The sequence below is a fragment of the Bos indicus x Bos taurus genome, chromosome 10, assembly GCF_003369695.1.
Source record: "Bos indicus x Bos taurus breed Angus x Brahman F1 hybrid chromosome 10, Bos_hybrid_MaternalHap_v2.0, whole genome shotgun sequence".
In the NCBI taxonomy this organism is placed as follows: Eukaryota; Metazoa; Chordata; class Mammalia; order Artiodactyla; family Bovidae; genus Bos; species Bos indicus x Bos taurus.
In genome coordinates this window covers 14,100,289-14,117,795 of record NC_040085.1, presented here as the reverse complement: position 1 = coordinate 14,117,795, position 17,507 = coordinate 14,100,289, and the positions used below count along the sequence as shown (strand labels likewise).

The 17,507-nt window shown below is 49.6% G+C and overlaps 1 protein-coding gene across 3 annotated transcripts in view; it reads right to left on the bottom strand.

Moving 5' to 3' along the window:
* Positions 1-17,107, bottom strand: part of CD276 (CD276 molecule) — a 32,127-nt gene extending 15,020 nt beyond the window's left edge. The window contains exon 1 of one of the 3 annotated variants that reach the window (XM_027553175.1): positions 16,850-17,107. The gene's annotated coding sequence lies outside the window, so the exon portion shown is untranslated. Of the gene's footprint in view, positions 1-13,417; positions 14,850-16,737; positions 16,828-16,849 lie in introns of those variants that run through there. The other 2 variants (XM_027553176.1, XM_027553177.1) reach the window with 2 other exon arrangements.
* Positions 17,108-17,507: the final 400 nt, after the last annotated feature.

Here is a 17,507-nt window from a genome sequence, read left to right as displayed (position 1 = left end):
TGCAGGAACTTCCTGGAGAGACTTCTGAAGGCCCCCGGTGAATGAGTATGGGGCTCAAGGGAGAGGACATGGGCTAGTTTAACATGCATATACTGAGGGCCCAAGACAAATGAGAAGCGGAAGTGGCCTGTTCTGAGACTGACCCCCGCCCCCATACTGGAATCAGGATTGAGTGGGGTATTTCTGCAACCTCCCAGGACCCTGCTCCCAGTCCCTGGCTTCCTCCCACCCCACCCCCAATGCTGTCTGCCTTTTCCCCAGGTCTCACAGCTGCTGCCTGATGGTCACATCCTGACTAAGCCATGTGTCAACAGGGTTGATTTATACTATTCAATACAATTTGACAAAAATAGAAAAGGTTTCACATTGCTCAGACCACCCAGGGAGCCAGGCTGCCTGACTTGGTCCCATTTTGCAAGAGGAAAAAAAATTAAAGCCCAGATAAGTGAGGGGACTTCATGTTTTGCACAAAGTTGAGAAGGGTTTGCATTCTCCACCTCCTGCCACACCTCTCTCCCCTTCCAGGGAGCGAATGGCATCAATAGTCGAGTTTTGAGCAGTTTCAGTTGCACAGTCGCAACCCTCCCAATCCCAGCCAAGCACCTCCCGCCTCTCCCCCTTCCCCCACACCCAGCAGTTGAGCTGAGGGAGTCCCTTAGCCAAGCCGGGTGCATCCTGCGCCGCCGCCCCACCTCCCAGCTGTCCACAGTGGGGAAGCCCTGAGCAGCCACTTCCTTCCCAGACAGTTCCGGTCCAAACCTGGCGGCCTCAAAGCCTTGCCGCCTGCTGAGTCAGCAGCCTTCGAGGTCCATTCATAAAGGCACCCTTGGCAGGCACCACATCATGCCTACAAGGGCCACCACAGACTGAAGGGAAATGCTGGCAGGCAGTGGCTGGCCATGTCTGCCCGTCTGCTGAAGGAATCACAGAGACTAAGGATTAAGGAGCTCTCATTTACCCCAAGACAGAACCAAGGCCTGTCCTTCCTGGGTCTCCCTCACTCTTCCCACTGCTGCCCATGCCTACCATCTCCCATCCTGACCTTGGCGGCCAGCACTCCTGTGATCCTCCCGTGACTCTCCACTCTGCCCCTGCCCACCCCGCACTCTGCGTGTCTCCTCTTAGGACCTGATGCAGGAATCTGCTCACATCTTTCCTCTACAAGGCCCTCACATGGTTCCCCATTTACCACCGGAATAAACGCACACCACTCTGCCTGGCTCTTAAGCCTTTTCTGATGACTATTTCCTCCATTCATCAAGCTAATTCCTGCTGCTGCTGCTGGGTTTACTTGCCAGGGTTGCTTGGTCTGGCTGCCACCTCCGTGAATATGGGGCGGTCTCCCAATCTAATCAGGTTCCCCAAGGGCCGAGCTGTCCTTCCCTCCTGAGGGAAGGTGAGGATTCCCTGGGGGTAGTGGGGGTGGTCAATCAGTTCAGTCTCTCAGTCATGTCCGACTCTTTGTGACTCCATGGACTAGAGCACACCAGGCGGTCTCCCAATCTAATCAGGTTCCCCAAGGGCCGAGCTGTCCTTCCCTCCTGAGGGAAGGTGAGGATTCCCTGGGGGTAGTGGGGGTGGTCAATCAGTTCAGTCTCTCAGTCATGTCCGACTCTTTGTGACTCCATGGACTAGAGCACACCAGGCTTCCCTGTCTCGAGTCAGTGATGCCATCCAACCATCTCATCCTCTGTCCTCCCCTTCTCCTCCTGCCTTCAATCTTTCCAGGGGTTGGATTTGCTCTCTTCAACTCCTTTCCTAGACTCTGGACTCAGGGAAGTTCCTGTCTCATGTGTTCCCTGGGGAGAAGCCTTGACAGCCCAGAACCGAGGACAGGGAGAGGCTCCCTCCCCAGTAGCTGGGCTCCTAGAGCTGAGCGCAGGAGAGGGGAACACATCTCAGAGAGGGTATTGCTAGGCAACAGAAGCATGACCTGTGACCACTGGGACAGACAGGCTGCCCAGCACACAGAGCGTCATGGAGACGCACAGGCCTCAGGCTGCATTCACACCGCCCTGCCCACCTTTTCTACAAAGGGGAATTCTCACCCCCAGGCAGGATGGCCCTGGAGTCAGCATGTGCCACCCCTCCCAGTGAATCACCAGCCAGTTTTCCCTCCTCCACTTCCTCCATCCTCATCGAGCCCTGTCCCAGCCAAATGTGGGAATTCCAAGGAGCCCTGGCAGGAAAGAGCACAGGGTGCCTTGGCTTTCACAGAGAAGAAGGAGGGAGGGGCCCGGGCCACCCAAGGCCTGAGGTTCAGTAAGTGAATCCACCCCCAGAAGAGGTGGAGCCACAAGGAATCTCCCCAGAGATGACCTCCATAAAGCCAAAACCAAAAATCAAGGGCTGAGGTGGGCTCTATACTACGATGCCCTGGATCTGGGGATGTCTGAGGGGAACTCCTCGCCCCTACCATAACCACCAGCAGCACCCCATTTTCTCTTAACCCTCCTGCCTTTTCCCAATCCCTGCAGGGGCTGCTTGGACAACACGTCTCCCAGAAGGCAAGAAGGATCAAGTCACAGAACTAGTGTACATCTTTGCTAACCAGCACTGGATAGAAGCGTAGCTTTTGAAAACAGCGGTTAAGTCCCTGGATCCAGCTCTGCCTGAAGCAAGCTGCATACCTAGACTGCCCAGATACTTGAGCCAATCTTTTTTTTTACCCCCTCAAGCTAGTTTGAGCTAAATTTCTCTTACCTGCAACTGAAGGTTGTTCTTGTCATCGTTTAGTTACTACTGCTAAGTCGCTTCAGTCGTGTCCAACTCTGTGTGACCCCACAGACGGCAGCCCACCAGGCTCCCCCGTCCCTGGGATTCTCCAGGCAAGAACACTGGAGTGGGTTGCCATTTCCTTCTCCAATGCATTAAAGTAAAAAGTGGAAGTGAAGTCGCTCAGTCATGTCCGACTCTTCGCGACCCCATGGACTGCAGCCCACCAGGCTCCTCCATCCATGGGATTTTCCAGGCAAGAGTATTGGAGTGGGGTGCCATCGCCTTCTCCGAATATGCTATCTAGGTTGGTCAAAACTTTTCTTCCAAGCAGCAAGCGTCTTTTAATTTCATGGCTGCAGTCACCATCTGCAGTGATTTGAGAGCCCCCCAAAATAAAGTCTGCCACTGTTTCCACTGTTTGTTCACCTATTTTCCATGAAGTGATGGGACCAGATGCCATGATCTTTGTTTTCTGAATGTTGAGCTTTAAGCCAACTTTTTCACTCTCCTCTTTCACTTCATCAAGAGGCTCTTTAGTTCTTCTTCACTTTCTGCCATAAGGGTGGTATCATCTGCATATCTGAGGTTATTGATATTTCTCTCAGCAATCTTGATTCCAGCTTGTGCTTCATCCAGCCCAGCGTTTCTCATGATGTACTCTGCATATAAGGTAAATAAGCAGGGTGACAATATACAGCCTTGACATACTCCTTTTCCTATTTGGAACTGAGCATTCTTTGGCATTGCCTTTCTTTGGGATTGGAATGAAAACTGACCTTTTCCAGTCCTGTGGCCATTGCTGAGTTTTCCAAATTTGCTGGCATATTGAGTGCAGCACTTTCACAGCATCATCTTTTAGGATTTGAAATAGCTCAACTGGAATTCCATCACCTCCACTAGCTTTGTTTGTAGTGATGCTTTCGAAGGCCCACTTGACTTCACATTCCAGGATGTCTGGCTCTAGGTCAGTGATCACATCATCATGATTATCTGGGTCGTGAAGATCTTTTTTATATAGTTCTTCTGTGTATTCTTGCTACGTCTTCTTAATATCTTCTGCTTCTGTATTAGGTCCATACCATTTCTGTCCTTTATCGAGCCCATCTTTGCATGAAATGTTCCCTTGGTAGCACTAATTTTCTTGAAGAGATCGCTAGTCTTTCTCCTTCTATTGTTTTCCTCTATTCCTTTGCACTGATCGCTGAGGAAGGTTTTCTTTTCTTTCTTTGCTATCCTTTGGAACCCTGCATTCAAATGGGTATAACTTTCCTTTTCTCCTTTGCTTTTTGCTTCTCTTCTTTTCATAGCTATTTAAAAGGGCTCCACAGACAGCCATTTTGCTTTTTTGCATTTGTTTTTCTTGGGGATGGTCTTGCTTCCTGTCTCCTGTACAGTGTCATGAACCTCTGTCCATAGTTCATCAGGCACTCTGTCTATCAGATCTAGTCCCTTAAATCTATTTCTCACTTTTACTGCATAATCATTAGGGATTTGATTTAGGTCATACCTGAATGGTCTAGTGGTTTTCCCTACTTTCTTCAATTTAAGTCTGAATTTGGCCTGTCCTAGCCTGTCCCCAGGTAGACAGGCTAGGAAAGGTGGTCTCTCCCTAGCCCCAAGAATCCTGGCTTCCTGGTACCGCTTTTCTGCCTCTCAGCCAGATCTCTTTGAAATAGTAAATAGTGAGCCCAAAGTTTGGTTCTAGTTCCAGTCCTGGCACTTTGCTGGGCAATCTTTATAGGTGACTTCCCCTCTCTGAGATCAGTGTGGCCATCTATGAAAAAAGGGCTTTGAAAATAAGTGAAAGTCTCTCAGTCATGTCCAACTCTTTGGGACCCCATGAACTGCAGCCCACTAGGTTCCACTGTCCATGGAATTCTCCAGGCAAGAATAGTAGAATGGGTTGTCATTCCCTTCTCCAGGGGATCTTCCTGACCCAGGGATCAAACCTGGGTATCCTGCATTGCAGGCAGTTTCTTTACAGTCTGAGCCACCAGGGAAGCCTGAAAGAAGAGCTTTACTGGATGCTGATGGAACTTCATTTGTATGTTAAGCCTTCATGTACTATATCCTTAAGGTCTAGCCAGTTAGCTGCCATGTAGGTCACACTGAAATGTATAAAATGACTGTGGCAGAAACCACTAGCGTTCCCTTTACATCTAGTTTCCTCCCCTTCTGTAGAATATTTATATTTTGTTAGGCACAGGGCCACTTAGCTAAAGACTACAGATACCAGCCTGCCTTGCAGCAGGGAATGGCCATGTGACCATTTTCTGGCTAATAGGATGTAGAAGGAACTGATGTATAACTTCTGGGTCGTGCCTTTAAAGAGGCGAATGCCCGCTCTCTTCTCCTCCCCCTTCCCACTGTCTAGAACACAGATGTGGTGAGCCATCGAGGACCACACTGCCAAAGGCAACACCCTGGGGACTGCAGAGCAGCAAGACAGAAGGCCCCTGCGGGGCTGCAGCATCAGCCCTGGACATACCCGGATTGTCCCCCGGGTCAGAATAAGCATCTCTTTGAGCGTCACTGTTATTTCGGGTCTTTCTCACAGCATCCAAAGTGACTAATTTAGGGACCCATCCCTTCCTTCCTCTCCCGCCTTCTCTTCTCCCGCTTCCCACCCTATGAAAATTGCTACTGCTCAGAACAGCAAAAGGAAACCACATCTAAAAGAGGTGTTTCAAAATGTGAACTGAACACTATCTCATTAGAGTCACTTAATGATCCCTGGACCCAGCTTAGGAGATATTTCAAGGGTAGTCATGACTTGTCTTGGTGATTGTATGTATGGTAGGGGTTGCAAGAGCCAAGGATGGACTGAAGGTTTCAACCAATGAGTGTGTGTGTCACACACAGAAGATGGAGAGACCTGGAAATGATGGGGGAGAAGAATTCCAACTGGGCCTGAGCCATGGATGGATCATCCATGAGAAAATGTGTGATGGATTTCTAGACACACAGAGCTGGAGCTCAGAACAGGATGTGGGAGCTACTCTTGGAAGCCAAAGTTGGGATCACTGAATAGATAATAGAATGAGAAGAGGCCCCCCGAACAAATTCTGAAGAAGCTGCCGAAGTTAAGAACAGAACAGGGAAGCTTTATCTGGCCACTCCCACAACTCCCCCCTGGAGACGGTACCCCCTACCTCCCAGAGAAGCCCACCACTTTTTGAGTAGCTCTCATTGATGTAAAGCTCTACCTTTTATTGAGATAAAATCTGTCAGCCTGTATAATTCCTCATTTGACCCCTTGAACCACAGAGAACATGTCTGCCCCCTCCCTTATAACAGCCCTGCAAGTCTTGGGTCTTCCTCTCCCTGGTAGAGGTCATATTGGGCAGCCAGCCACTTTTTTCACTAAAATAACCCAAAATAATAGACTGTCAAATCTGTGGCCAGTGACCAGAGTCATTTGCGCACATTGCTGTGGGTCCATGTCTCTGCCATCCTCCTCTGAAAGATTTAGGGAAAGGGTGGAGATTTATAGGATGTTTCATTTGTTACTATTACATTTCATCCAGTTAAGCTAAGTATCCAACTGCCATGATCTTTTTTTAAAAATTATGACAAAATACACATAACATGAAGTTTACCATTTTGCTTTTTTTTTTTTTTGCCACACCCCTCAACTCATAGGATTAGTTCCCCAACCAGGGATTGAACCTGGGACCTTAGCAGTGAAAGCGCATAGTCCTAACCACTGGACCTATAGAGAATTCCCATTTTAATAATTTTTAAGTGTACAATTTGGTGGCATTAAGTGCAGACAGTGTTTTGTAATCGTGCCATCATCTTTTGAATTACTGTTTTGACAGTACCTGGTGTACAGGGGTGCTCAATAATTTTTTGGTGGATGAAGAAAAGAACAAATGGATGTTACCTAAAAAGGTTACCCTCTTCTCCTTACTTTATTTCTTGTGTCATCAAGGTCCTCTGGGAGAGGACAGAATCAGGAGAGCCCTGTAGCACTAGGGTCTGCCCCTGAATGTCTGTCCACTATTCAAGGTTTTGGGGTCCCAAGTCTTCCTATTTGTGCTGCCGCTCACCCAGCTTCCCATTTATCTCACCCCCAAAGTACCACTGCTTCTGGTGGGGGACCAATCACATGGAGAAAAACCAGAAAAAAAAAAAGTCTCAACTGAAGAAGGTGGACTCTTCCTCAAGTGCTCAATTGATAATTAGTTCCAGGGTTTTGTCAAGATTAAGTCACCAATCTATTCTTCCTGTAATCTACTTTATTCCCCATAAATCTGGTTATTTGCCCACCTTAGGTCTTTGAGCCGGAGAAGGCACTGGCGACCCACTCCAGTACTCTTGCCTGGAAAATCTCATGGATGGAGGAGCCTGCTAGGCTGCAGTCCATGGGGTCGCTGAGAGTAGGACACGACTGAGTGACTTCACTTTCACTTTTCACTTTCATGCATTGGAGAAGGAAATGGCAACCCACTCCAGTGTTCTTGCCTGGAGAGTCCCAGGGACAGGGGGAGCCTGGTGGGCTGCCGTCTATGGGGTCACACAGAGTTAGACACGACTGAAGTGACTTAGCAGCAGCAGGTCTTTGAGCGGTCATTTATCCATTTATACAACAAACAGATGCAGGTTTATAGCAGGTATTATGGGAATGGAGGGTCAAGCAGTTCATGGAGGAATGGGGAGGCTTAGTGGAGACCTCATAAAGGAGGAAACATTTCAGCTATCTGGGGGAGGGGGCAGCACCAGCAAAGTCTTGGAAGGGCAGGGACCCCCCGTAGACTCTGGGAAGATGGGACTCTGAGGAGAGGCTGTCAGGAGATGAGGCAAGGGAGGTGGCTAGGGGTCCGTTGTTGTTCAGTCATGGACTGCAGCACTCCAGGCTTCCCTGCCCTTCACTATCTTCCAGAGTTTGCTCAAACTCATGTCCGTTGAATTGATAATGCCATCCAACTATCTCATCCTCTGTCACCCTCTTCTTCTCCTGCCCTCAATCTCTGAAGGAAGGAAGAGGGGTGAAAAGACCAGTGAGTGGGCTGGGGACCCATTTTGGAAGCTTGCTGCTGCTGCTGCTAAGTCACTTCAGTCATGTCCAACTCTGTGAGACCCCACAGACAGCAGCCCACCAGGCTCTGCCATCCCTGGGATTCTCCAGGCAAGAACAATGGAGTGGGTTGCCATTTATTGCAAAATCCAACTATCTCATCCTCTGTCGTCCCCTTCTCCTCCTGCCCTCAATCTTTCCCAGCATCAGGGTCTTTTCTAATGAATCAGCTCTTCTCATCAGGTGGCCAAAGTATTGGAGCTTCAGCTTTAGCATCATTCCTTCCAATGAATATTCAGGGTTGATTTTCTTTAGGATTGACTAGTTGGATCTCCTTGCAGTCCAAGGGACTCTCAAGAGTCTTCTCCAACACCACAGTTCAAAAGCGTCAATTCTTGGGCGCTCAGCCTTCTTTATGGTGGGTTAGGGGTCCTGGATTGATTCTGTACACAGTGGGAAACTGAAATGCTGCAACCCACACCTTCCCCACTCCCATCCAATCCCTGCTGTCTTTCCCAGTTGTCCTGAAATATCCCTGATAGCTTCTCTGAGATCTCATCTCCAGGTTCACTCAGCACCAGGACAGGCAATCTCAGGAGCCAGAAGACAAACCCATTAAAGCAGATTATCACCTCCCCTCCTGGCCTGAACTCTGGTTCCTTCCTAATAGCTTCTCTTCCTGTCCTTGATACAGAAGCAAAATAGATACTGGGCAGACCTTCTCTGCCTTCACTAGACACTTTGCTCCACATCCTTTATTCTAGAGTGCCCCTCTTTCATTCTAGACTGGATCATTCTGATAACAGGGCTCCAATTTCCTGCAGGGAACCCACTCCATATGGTACTGGTAGGGCTGACTCCCAGCCTCAGGCCTCAGCTGAGGACCAGATCTGGCTCCTTGGAGAACCCCTGCCCTGCCCCCACTCAGTGACAGGCTTGGAAATGAGCCTGTGAGCCAAGCCATACCCAATCAGAGAATTCCCAGGGCTTTGCTGCTGGCACTTTCAGAAAGCACTCTTTCTTGCTGAGGTTGCTAAGGAGGATGTGGTCTGGGGCTGTTGGCAATGAATCTGTCAACTAGCAACAATCTAAAGAATTGATCTAAACAAATACACAGAGGCAAAGGTGAACACAGGAGGGATACAGAGCCCTGAACACAACATTTAAGTCCCTATGCCTAAAGCAAGCTGCACACCTACACTGCCCAGATACATGAGTAATCTTTTTTTGCTCTTAAGTCAGTTTGAGCTAGGTTTCTATTATCTATAACTGAAAGAGTCCTTGACTATACATTTGTTTGTGTATTTAGTTATTCACTGAACTATTCATGGAGTGCCTGGTAGGCAGGCACTGGGGGCAGAGAGAGGACTAAGTTATGTCTGTCTCCAGGAGCCTGAGTTCCAATAGGGAAATACATAGAAATCACTGCAGTTCAGTAGAGAGTACTGTTTTAAGATACAGTGAGGATCACCTGGTGGTACCTTAGAGACACGGTAACCCACTAAAGTGAACCCTGAACACTGACCTGATGCTCCCCCGGTGGTCAGGACAGGAGGTCATGTTTGGATTTTGTACATGATGAGAAAGGGTTTTGAGTAGAGAAGTAACATTGTTGCCATAGGTGGGCCAACCTTTGATTAATTGATCCATATGTAATGTTAACCTTGCTGAGGATGTTTGAATTGTAAAGGATGACATTTTAAAAGGGCAATGGTTTACTCAAAATAAGAGCTAATGGTAGAATTTCGGGCATCAGAGAGTTTTTTATTTTCTAGATTGTGTCCTGGAGATGCTCAAAATACCCTGCTCCGCCTGTGTGTGGACCTACTGCTGGTTCTGGATGTAGAATCGAGTCAGGCAGGGGTCAGCAAATTTCTTCTGTGATGGTCCAGACAGTGAAAATTTTAGGCTTTGCAGGTCTTCCCATATCTGTCACAATGGCTCAGCTCTGCCTTTACCACAGGAAAGCAGCCAGGGGCAGTGTATAAATGAATGAGCAGAGCTGTGTTCCAATAGAAGTGTATTTATGGACACTCGGAATTGAATCGAATACAATTTTCAGGAATCACATGATTTTTTTGGCCAATTATTCTTCTTAGTTTCTAGACGATACCAAACAAAGCAGCAGATTTGCCCCAGGGGTAGTCAGTATGGACTGGTTTACAGAAACACTAGCTCCATTCTGAAACACATCAGCAGCAAAAATGGAAAACAACTGGGAATGGGTACATTAATTATGGCACATCTGTATAATGGAATAGCATACAGCCTTTCAAAAGAACCTGTACTAACATGGAAATAAGTCCATGCGGGTCATTGAATAAAGTATATTATATATTGGGAGTTATGTGACCTAATTTCAGCATTAATGCATGGTCCCATGGTCCCAGGTCTAGTCACCTACCTCTCTCTCCATCTCCTGTATTTCAGGGCAGGTCCTTCCTTCTCTGGCACTGAACCCCCGGGGGCTTGCTCATAGACCCTCCCCTAAATTCTCTCTACTATTTTTTTTTCCTAGATGATTTCATCCACTCCTGTGACTTTAAATATCATTTATATGCTGATAACTCCCAAATTTACTTCTCCAAGTCCACACGTCTCATCTGAGCTCCAAACTTAAGCCAAAACACCTCTGTTCCAAAGACTCACAGGCACCTCTCTCTTAACATGTCCCTCTTCAATCTCTTGATTCCTCCCCTAAACCCGTTCCTCCCCAGCACTTCCCACTTGGTAAAGGCATCCTCCTCCACCGCCTCTGATCAAGTCAGAACCCTGATTTCTCTTACCCTTATAGTTCATCACCAAGAACAGCCAACCCCAACACCCAAATGTATCTCAGGGATCTACAGACTACAGCCTCAGCCCCAAATTCCACTCACCACCTGCTTTTGTTCAGTTCACCAGTTAAGACAGGGTTTACCTTTTTACATGGTTAGAAAATTAAAAGAAGAATTCTTCATAACACGCGAAAATCATATGAAATTCAAATTTCAGTGTCTGTAAATCAAGTTTCATTGACACACAGCCACCCTCCATTCATTTACACATTAGCTGTGACTGCTTTTCCATCACAGCAGTAGAACTGAGTAGTTGTAATAATCACAAAGCCTAAACAATTTACTTTCTGATCTTTTAGAGAAAAAGCTTGTCAACCCAATGTATTTTTACTCTCTCTATTGCCCTCTACCTCGGCTTCTCTCTCTGGTCTGCCAAACTGCCATCATCTCTTGCCTGCTGCTGCTGCTGCTAAGTCACTTCAGTCGTGTCCAACTCTGTGCGACCCCAGTGATGGCAGCCCACCAGGCTTCCCCGTCCCTGGGATTCTCCAGGCAAGAACACTGGAGTGGGTTGCCATTTCCGTCTCCAACACATGAAAGTGAAAAGTGAAAGCGAAGTCGCTCAGTCGTGTCCAACCCTTAGCGACCCCATGGACTGCAGCCCACCAGGCTCCTCCGTTCATGGGATTCTCCAGGCAAGAGTACTGGAGTGGGGTGCCATTGCCTTCTCCCATCTCTTGCCTGCATGACTACAAAAGGCTCCTCACCAGTCTTTCCACTTTCTCTCTTGTCCCCCCCACCCAGCTCTATACTCCCATCTAGACTTCTACACAGCAACCAGAAAAACAGCTATAAAAACAAAAGTGCATCACATCATCACTTTAAATATCTAATCAGCCTACAAGGTCTTGCCTAGTTCAGCCCTGCCCACCTCCCCAGCCTCACCTCCTCCCGTTCACCCCTCATCAGAGCTCTTATGACGAGACCCTGTTCCCTACCTCACAGGGTCTCTGCAAGCACAGTTCCTTCTTCCTGGATGACATCTTGAGGTTCACCTTGGTAGGAAAGCTGGGCTGGGGGTCTGCCACTCTATGGATGTCCCTGTTATGCACTGCTGTTTACCTTGTGTCACACTGAGAGCTCCCTGAGCAGGAACCATGTCTGCTTTATTTATTAGATCCTTTATCCTATTGGATCCTTAATTTTAGCTAAGGTTTGGCACATAATGAGTGTTCAAAGCACTGCTCAATGAATGAATGAATGAATGCCTGTGTGTTTAGATAAATAGAGAGAGAGATGGATGGATGGATGTTTGTATAGAAAAAGGGCCTGGAAACGTGATAGTGAGCCCAACCCTGGAGCATGGGAATGAAGGTAAGCATCTACTTCCACCTTCTAGCTACTTTGATACACTTCTGCTGCTTTGACAACAAGCATGTAATTCTTTTGTTCATTAACAAATGAAAAAGAAAAACAGCAACATCGCAGATTTATGTTTACTTGGGCTTTAGACCAGGCTCTATCACTCACTTGCTCTTCATCTTACTAACCCTCAAAGGAAGGTCCTGGCCCCCTTCCTGTGCTATGACCACCATCACCTGCTGGGCTGGTGTAGCACAAGAAGCCTCATGGACAAAGTGAGCCCTGGCGTTTTAGAAGATGTCTCTGGAGTTGGAGACACAGCTTCAAATCCAGACTCTGCCACTTCCTAGACATGTGACTTCGGGAAAACATCCTCTCTGAGCCTCGGCTGGCTCATGTGTGAAACAGGAATCTAAACTCTGCCTTCATAAGATGATTATGGGACTCCACTGAGAAAAATTAGCCAAAAAAACCTGACCTAATATTAATAGTATAGGTGTTCCACAACAGGTGGGAGCCTGCGCAAAGAGTTTAGGGGATCTCCAGAGTTGCCTAGGAGCCCTGATGCCCTTCCTTTTTCCTGATAATGAGTTAGTTTGGGCCTTTGGTGTTCAAGGCTATCCGCTGGGCACTGCTCCCCAGCCCCGTGATCCTGCCCAAGAGAAGAAATCAATTCTTCCTCTCAAAGTGATTTCTGTGTGAGTCAAAACAGCAGTGTGTCATCAGCGCCAGCCCAGCAGAGTGGGGCCAAGGTTTTCTTGGCATCGGTGATCTGCTTCCTTTATGGATTTAGGAAGAACAAGGAAGAGGAAAAACAGGACGGAGCAGAGCCCCCAGCTTCCCCAAGCCAGACCATCCCCATCGGGGCACCCTCTCCACACTGAAGTCAAGGCCTGAGACCCGGAGGAGGCGAGACCAGAGAGAAGGAAGACGGCTCAGTGGGTTCAAGAATATGGTGGCTTTTGCCACAACAGCTGGCCTGCTTCTCACACCCTCTTCTGGCTAAGGAGCCACCACAAAATGAGTTTGCGTCTTCCAGAGTTCAACAGCCACTTGACAAGGCAGCGTGAACTGGAAGTGTGTGCAGAGGCTACAGACACACACACACACAGACACACACAGACACACACACCATCAGAAACACGGAACCTTGAAAAAAAGTGATGGCTGTACTTAGCTCAGAAGAGGTCTGGCCGGAAGAAAGGAGTTGAAGGAGGAGAGTGGAGAGAGGACGGGAAGGCATGAGAGAACATAAGACCAAGTTGCAGGGCGGATCCCAGGTCATGTCCTGGCAGGCCCGTGCCACACACATCTGCATTCAGTCAACCTCTGCTGAGTCCTGCTGAGTGCCCACCCAGATGTGTCTGGAAATTTCATCCCTCCCAGAAACCTGTCTAGACTTCACTCATGGAAGGGCCCACTTACTCCAGATATGTTCTACCTAAACACTCCCTGTCCTGACATTCTTCAGGTTTCTACTCTGAAAGAGGTTTGCCCTGGCAGAAAAATGCTGCAGACCCCTCTCCACCTAAGCACCAACCTCTCTGGATCTCCAGGGGTTCCTCTTCAAGAGTGTAGCAGGCTCCACCTAGCCTCAGCGCTGGAAGGCCTCTTGGGAGTTCACCTGTCCAGGGCCCACTTCCATGCCCACCATACAGAGGGGAGTCTGAGCCTAGGAAACAGGGTTCAGACTGCCGAGGGGCCCATGCTCAATCATCAGTCACATCAGAGGTGACTAAAAGCCAGCTTACAGGTGCCCCTGGGCTTCAATTCCTCACCTGTTAAACATCATCATCAGGCTCTCTTGCCTGCCTCACCATACAGCTTAGGCTCAGGTACAGCAGACAAGCCTAGGTTCAAACTCTGACTCCGAAGGCTGGCTAGACACATGATCAAGTATAAATGACTTAACCTCTTTGAGATTTGATTCCATATCGTTAAAAGAGAGGGGGAGCAATGCCTACACCACAGAGCTGCTGTAAGGATAAAATAAGAGGACATACAGAAAGGATTTAAAGCACGCCAACAGTGGTAAGGATCATGACTACTTTTGTTATTATTGCCATGAGCATGGGGAGAAGGCCTCCTGGATCCTCTGCACTGAGCCTCCTCTGTTAGGCTATATGTACAGATGTGTGATCCATTCTGACCAATGAGACCAAAGGAAATTTCTCACAGATCACCAGTTCCCACGCTCTTGTCCTCTTTTAGGCCCTGACTTTGCCTTCCTTCTTTTGCCAGTGGACCTCCCTGTCATTCCTGCCCTAGGGGTGTGGGAAATGGACAGGAGTGGAAGTGGCCACCCACTCAGAGGATAAGCTCATGGGCAGTGACATCATCCTGCCTGCCCTTCCTCCTCCTCCCCTGACCCCATGACTCAGGGCCACTGCTCAAGCCCTATGTGGTGTTCATCTCAGGGGCCACTTGGACTTGGGTCATTTTTCCTCACATGGCACAAACCCAACCAAGAAGTGCCAAGCAACAGGCCAGACACTTGTTCTACAATACTTTCTGAGTGCTGTGGCATCTCACTTCTGGCTCTATGATCATACTCAGTCTCTGATCCTGAACAGTATTGCTCATCTCAGTATCAAGCCCAAATCCTACACCAAAGAATGAAGACTGATGACTCCAGAGCAGGTTAAAGTTTAAGGATAGAGGAATTCCCACAGGACAGTTCAAAAATCAACTTCAACAGAGTAAGGACACAGCCTCCACAGAAGGGACAACACTTCTATAACTGTCCTTTCCACAAACATTCCAGCTTATGACCCAGCTATCAGGTATCTGAGTATCTCAGTCAGCCAGTCAACCTGCTTCCATCAGGTGCCTGGGTGCAGAGGGCCAAGGATAGGGAGGAAAAACGGTCCTCAATTCCCAAAACCCCTTCTCATCCTCAGTCCTGTTTTAATGTAGGCTTCCCATCTCTCGGGCTTTCCTGGTAGCTCAGTTGGTAAAGAATCTGCCTATAGTGCAGGAGACCCAGTTTCGATCTCTGGGTCAGGAAGATTCCCTGAAGAAGGAAACGGCAAACCATTCTAGTACGCTTGCCTGGAAAATCCCATGGACAGAGGAGCCTGGCGGGCTGCGGTCCATGGGGTTGCAAAGAGTTGCTAACATTCCTATCTCTAACAAGCTGGATGGTCCAATTTCTTGCAACACAGGAGTCTGGAATACGTTGGAAAGCTCACTAAGAGCAAGCAGGAGAAACCACCAGTGATGTCACTGAAGAGAGAAAAGAACTCCAAGATCAGTCATGGGACCAATACAAACATCTCTGAAGCCACTTAATGCAAATCTCACTCCCCTGAGAGTCCCCTTAGTGCAGAAATGGATGTTCACAGCGCTGATCTGAAGTCATGAAGGAAAATGTCACTGACATCAGGAGGTCAGACTCTGATGTGCATAATACAGGGGAGAAAGATTTCCATGATCAATGATTAACATAAGTATTCACTTTTAATCTCAGGAACTCTAAATATTAGAAAAATACACTCACCCAAATTATTCCCATTTCCAAAAGAGCTGGAAATATAAGCCACCACTCATACCCACAGCCTCAGAGCTCTGCCACTCAGATCAGACCAACCAACTGGACATGTTTAGAGTTCAATTTCAAGTTTAGACTTCAGTTTCCCTCAGTCTCCAAAAGCACCCACCTGTGTGCAGACCCCCAGGAAGGCTGCACAGCCTCAAGATTTCCTAGGAACTTCTGGGAGGCAAGAGGGAGTCACAGAAGAGGCTGAACTAAATAAAGAACTCTCTTAAAAACAGAACAGCTTCATTACTTTCTAATATAGAAGCAAATTGCCAAAGACAGGCATGTAAGAAAAAGACCTAGGGCCTTCATTTAATGATGAAATCAGACTCATTTATAATTATCTACATCCAATTTGAACCTAAGTAGTTTTTCTCAATTAAGTCAAACAAACCCTCTCAACTCTCCAATGGGTTTTGCTTTCCTATTTGCTTAATGTTTTCCTCAATGATAGATCCCATATCTGAGTCATCCATCACGCATTTCTCATTAGGCTAGGTTTGGCTTAGAAATAAATCTCCTTTTCTGGCAGTTCACTGCCTTAGGCCCCCGAACCTGCCAATTCGCTAGCTAAGCAGCAACAGAGGACTTGGGCCTCCACCCTGGGTCCCCACCTTCCCTCCACCACATCTTCCACCTCCTCTCCATCTCACCCCACCCATCATCTCCCTGAGATTTCCCAAGCCCCCAAATGTCCCATCCCTGCTCCCTATGTTCTGTCCACTACCCACACACCTATTCATTCCTTCACCCAGGCCAGCGGTCCCTGTCTGTCCTTCTCTGAATCTGTCTCCCTCATGCCCACTGCTACCCATGGAAGTCTCCAGTCGCCCACTCCATTTCTCTGGGCCAAGCAGAATGGGGCCCCCCTCCCCTATCCAACCCTTGGCCCTCCTCTCCCTGGCAGCTCCCCCTCCTCAGAGCTGGTGATCAAGTCATGGTGTTTTCCTCTGCAGGGCCCCGGGGAGACTCCGCTTCACTCCTAGCTCCAGATAGCGGCTTTCCAGATATTGAAGCTTTCCAGAATCATCAACACAATGACAGATCTGCCTCTGTTCCCCTGCACACCCAGGGCCTCCGCGGTCACAATCACCCGCCCAGCCTCCTCCTCGAGCGGATTCCCGGGTGAGGGCAGCTCCCACAGTGCTCAGGCCCCGCCGGCCAGGGGAAGGGGAGGCAGGGCTGGGGGCGGGATTGGATTCTGGCAGCCTCAGCCGCCTCCAGGCCCCAGATCCGGGGTCCAACGTGCTACCGGCGCCGCGGCCAGCCCCGACAGGGGGAGAGGGCTGGGGCGGGGGCGCCGCGCGAGGGAGGAGGCTCACCGCCCGCTCCAGCCGTCCTGCAGCAGGCCCGCTGCCCGGCGGCCCGGGGCCGGGGTCGGCCTCAGACAAAGGCCGCCCCGACCAGCGCCGGGCCCGCCACGCAAGCACTCACCGCGCCGCGCCGACTCCCGGGACTCGGGGACGCGGCGGAGCGCTGCCGAGTTGCCGCCGCCGCCGCCGCGAGGCCGGGCCCGAATGGGGGCCGGGGGCGGCCTCGGGAGTCCGAGGGGCGGGGCGGGCTGGAGGAAGCCGCGGGCCCGGAAAGGCGGCCCGGGTGAGCCCCAGAGGCCGGATTGGCCCCGCGGCCGCGGTTTAGGGCCGAGGCCGGAGCCCGCCCGCTGGGCAGGGCACCGGCCGGGACCCGCCCCTGCCCCGGGTCCAGACCCACGCGGGCGCGCTGGTAAAGGGGTGCTAGTTGATCCCCGCCCATCCCCCACCGTGACCCACCCTCCCAAGATCCGGAGTTTATTTTCTGCTAGGGGGATAGCTGGATGGTCATCGGCCACCCGGGGTCCTGCTCCAGGCCGCTGGCAGCAGAGCCAGAGCTCGGATCTGGCTGTCTGACTCCCCAGTCCAGTGTTCTTCTCTGGCACCAGGCTGGTACGGCGGGCTGGAAAGGGTTAATTCGACTGTGAGGCATTAACAGCGGCAGTGAGCTCTCTATAAATACAGTGTGTCGTGGGCGCCTGAGCCAACCACAGGGTAATTTCCACTGAGCTGGTTTTCCTTTTTTCCTTCCACCCACAGCCACCAGGCTGGCCCTGCCCCCA